The sequence below is a fragment of the Pyxicephalus adspersus genome, chromosome Z, assembly GCF_032062135.1.
Source record: "Pyxicephalus adspersus chromosome Z, UCB_Pads_2.0, whole genome shotgun sequence".
NCBI lineage: Eukaryota > Metazoa > Chordata > Amphibia > Anura > Pyxicephalidae > Pyxicephalus > Pyxicephalus adspersus.
In genome coordinates, this window is record NC_092871.1 from 37,378,510 (window position 1) to 37,383,191 (window position 4,682).

A 4,682-nucleotide genomic window follows, 5' to 3' on the forward strand; every position below is an offset into this window, starting at 1 on the left:
GTGGATCACTTTTGGTACAGAAATCTAGACCTCAGTGTAACGCTCAGGTGGTTAAATGTGTTTTTATTGTTTTATTTATTGTTTTGAGAAAAAAGTGCAGCCTGTCATTGCTGTCAAAGTCTAATCCAATGGCTTTACCACTTCCTGCATCAGTGACATTAGTGCTTTTTGTGTTTTCTGTATGCTTGTTTCAGATCAGTGACTCATGAAGAATTGAAGCCAAAACATACTAGAGAACAAATGTTTGCTAGAAGAACAGCCAAGCCAGCCTGCAAGTAATATGTAATACTTTTTATACAAATTAACATTAAATTTGAAGTAAAAATAACGTATTTAGCATGTTATAGATATGTTTTACTGACTTTCGACTTTTATTGACATATCACTATAGGGTGCATCCTTTGGGTAAAATATGGCATGCACTCAAAGGATGTCTACAAAAAAGCAATCGGGAGTGTGGCCAAGCTGATGAGCGTATAGACAGCACGGAGACACAGCTACTTGTTTTTGGCTTATAAAACCAGCTCTTTAGCTTTCTCCTCCCCTCTGGAAAAACATGCGGGATCCCGCTAACACACCTGGTTGGTCCCAGGCATGGAAGATCAGGCAGTTCTTTGCAGCCACGATGCAGGACATGAGAAAGAAGGGAATCAAGATGACGCTCGCACCTCCAAGTGACAGCTCTCTTTCCCCAGCGATTGGAGATGCGGACACGGAGCAGGAAGACCTGGATCACTATATCCCTTCCAGCTCAGATGGAGTTGATATGCCTGGTTCTACTGTGAACATGCAAAATTCCCCTACACAGCAGCAGCAATTCTCAGAGAGATCCCAGGACTTGTTGGAAGCAGAGGATCCAGAGGTGAGTCCACAGCACCATGCTCCTTCTCCTGTTAATTCTGATAAGCCTTCCTAAGTCTCACAAAATCCTATTCACAATCAATCTTCACCACAATAAGATACAGATTCCTATTTGCACAATATCCCTACTATAAGCTATTTTGAGAGCTTTGAAAAGAGCTTAGTGCACACATTCCTGTCTAAGATTGCCACTCTTAAACATGACATGAAGCACTGCATTGAAGAAGCAGAAAAAGCGACTGATGATCTTAGGACACATGTCACCAATCATACTTCCATTCTCAGGGAACACTCTGCACTACTGGAGCAGATACGTTTGCACCATGTTGATTTAGAAAATAGATGTAGGCACAACAATGTGCATATCAGTGGCCTACAGGAATTGGTTGAACCCAAAGATCTTCATGCAGGAGGTATAGTTATCTTTAATACTGTGCTAGCTAGGCCAAAGAACACCCCCTTTGAAATTGATCAAACATATAGGGCCATAGGTCCAAAATCGTCAGATCCCAAGTGTCCCAGGGATATAATTTGTCCCCTACATGCTTATAGAATCAAGGATGACATGAAATGGGCCCGAGAACAAGAAGACATCCTCTTTAATTATTCCCTGGTTATTGTAATCCAGGATCTAACTCGCCGGACATTGGCTCAACAGAGATCATTGAAATCATTATTGGAAGTTCTGCGCTCCCAAAACATCAGCTACCGGTGGGGCTTTCCTTTCAAACTTACTGCCTTCAAAGATGGGCACGCGGCAAAATTAAGGACATTGGAAGATCTTCTAGATATCCTGGATACCTTTAACCTCACGGAGATTGATACCCCTGACTGGCCGACACCAACTACAAAGGTGCTCAACCCACCAGAGAATCCATGGCAACTAGCAACCAAGAAGCAAGCAGGATCCCAAGGTAGTACACTCATTGCTGACAGCTATAAGATAGGTTAGATCATCCCAGTTTTATCTGTATGCAAGCTATGCAACTACCTGCATCTTAATGTTAATGTTTTTTCAAGCAAAGCTTACAAGATGCCTTCACCTTTAGTCAAGCTGACTTTACACAAATGGGTCATGTGACCCAGCTTTTTGTTGTTTAAATTTATTTTGATAATGTGTATTTACCATATTTACCCGGGTTTACAAATTGTTTATACCTGACCATTGTATCCTATTCAATAGGTCACGTTTATTATGATCTTTTTTGTTCACTATACAAGAGAGATTGCGCAAGACAGATCTTGTTTCGGAATCAACAAGATCTTTTACTAAATTTTTTTCATTCTTTGGGTTTTGGGGGTTTGTGCCCACCCCCCCAAGGCATAAAATAACACTTTTGCCAGTTTCTCTCTTTCAACTTTTTCACACTATGTGCAATAGTACCTGGGGCAGGAGTCCCGCTATGAGCTGCCCACGTTACCCCAATTAGGACCACCAGCGCAGTTACTCCGTCTGACAAATTTTACAGCAACCCTACCTTGAATCCCCTCTTGATTCTACCTACTTACCTATTTTTTTGTTTCTTTTTCTTTTGTTTTATGTCTTGTGACTTTATTGTTGTTTTAAGGCTTGTGACTCTGATCATGGAGATAATCAAGGAACTTTCTCTTAACGTGCAAGGGTTTGTTACTCCTCCTGCTCTTACTGCTGCCGCCTACCCACTGCCTAGTAACCAGCTCTAGATGACAGACTAGACTCACGCTCAACAGGGTCTTCTTTTCCTGCTGATTCCACCAAGTTCCACCCGTTCTCTTTCATGTGGTTTCGCTACATGGTAGGTAGGGACAGATTGGAATCTTGTTTATCCATTCATGTCTCGAATAGCTACAGCTTCTACACTGTCAATATAGGTGATGGCCCCAACCTCTAAAACCTTCCTTGTTCTGTCTGAGGGCCCACTGCCTCCTCCTTATGCTGTTACTGCTGCCGCCTGCCCAGTACCCAGCTCTAGATGCCAGTTACCAATGCTGTGCATGCTCCGTTTTAGAGCCCACCACCTCCTCTTCCTGCTGTTCCTGCTGCACGCCCCAGGCTTGATCAATATGAGCCATCAGGATGCAGGTATACTTCCGATGAGCCAGCTGATTCGAGTGGGTGGCATCTTTAACCCTGGAGCGCAGCTCAAAGTGGAAGTGGAAGTGCATGTTAATAACATCAAATTTGTGCAAATCTGCCAGAGTGGCGCTGTAGATATTACCTTCTTTGATGTCCCAGCGCACATTAGGAATTGGGTACTCTAGCACTTCACCAGCTTTGAATCCAACAGGCATGGCCATGTTCCATATCACCAGACAGTAGGGGCTCAGCACCTCGGTGAGCCGAATAGGCAGGTGGTCCTGGTTGATTTCCAGTGATTGCTCATGATTTCTGATAACATCCCATATAAACGAGTTGATGATGACAACGTCGAACAGAGGTCCCTGCTCGAAGTCAGCCAGCACACTCTCTATGTACTTCAAAGACACATGGGTCAGTGAAAAGAATTGTACAAGGTGGTTGTCAGTTCTGTAATGTCGCACTTTGCGGTAAGATATGCCATTGTGCATTTCACCCAGAGATTCCCCAACGTGTCGTTTGCAAATAACATCTCACCCTTCCTTTTGAGCTGGTTCTCAGTCCGAAACTCATCATTCTGCAGTATTTTCACAATATCTTTGTAGATGGATCTTTGAATGGAGTCTCCCAGGACGGCCACATACTTGTTGTGGAGAAGTCTCCAGACGTCTGCTGAGCTCAATAACTTCATGGCTCAATGTGGTCATCCAGAACATCTCGGTTCCCGTTACACCTACTGGTGTCCCCCATCTCATCCCCCTGACATATACAGAGGGTCTGCTGTTCTACTTCTCAGTTCTAGGGTAACATATACAGAAATTCAGTTCGATAAAGCGTGGTACCCATGGATGAAGCAGAAGACGTGGCCTCCTACATTCAATCACAAATTTCAGATTACACACTTGCATTACACACTTCGGGGTGACAATAAAGATGCACTACACCCAGTTCTAGATGCCAGTAACTAATGCCATCCACATTCTGTCCCAGGGCCTGCTATCTAGTGAAAGCACATGAAAGGGAAGGGGCTTGGCGGAATCAGCGTGAAAAGAAGACCCTGTTGAGCTTGAGTCTAGGCTGGCATCTAGAGCTGGGTACTGGACAGTGGGCATGCAGCAACAGTAAGGCCCTGAGAAGTGTGGATGGCATTGTTAACTGGCATCTAGAGCTGGGTACTTGGAGGAGGAGGCGGTGGGCCCTGAGACAGAGCAAGGACAGCATTAGTGGTTGAGGCCATCACCTATATGGACAGTGTAGAAGCTGTAGCTACTGGAGACATTGCTGTGTAGGGGACTGCTATTTCCTATCTGCTAGCTGTAACTTTGTAAAATGCGGCATGGAAAGTATTGTTAATTAGCATCTACAGCTGGGTACTGGGCGGGCAGCAGCAGTGACAGCAGGAGGAATAGGTGGTGGGCCCTGAGACGGAGTGTGGACATCATTTGTAACTGGAATCTAGAGCTGGGTACTGGACAGGCAGCAGCAGTAACAGCATGAGGAGGGGGAGGTAAGCCCTGAGACAAATCAAGGACAGCATTAAAATTGAGGCCATAACCTACATGAACAGTGTAGAAGCTGTAGCTACTGGAGACATTGCTCTGTAGGGGACTGCCTTTTCCTATCTGCTAGCTGTAACTTTGTAAAATGCAGCATGAACAGCATTGTTAACTGGCATCTACAGCTAGGCACTGGGCAGGCGGCAGCAGTAACAGCAGGAGGAAGAGGTGGTGGGCCTTGCGACGGAATGTGGAAAGCATTTGTAACT

At 44.8% G+C, this 4,682-nt stretch overlaps 1 pseudogene; it reads right to left on the bottom strand.

Annotated features, from left to right (window-relative positions):
• Positions 1-2,820: 2,820 nt before the first annotated feature.
• Positions 2,821-3,608, bottom strand: LOC140344394 (PC-esterase domain-containing protein 1A pseudogene; annotated as a pseudogene).
• Between the last annotated feature and the right edge of the window lie 1,074 nt (positions 3,609-4,682).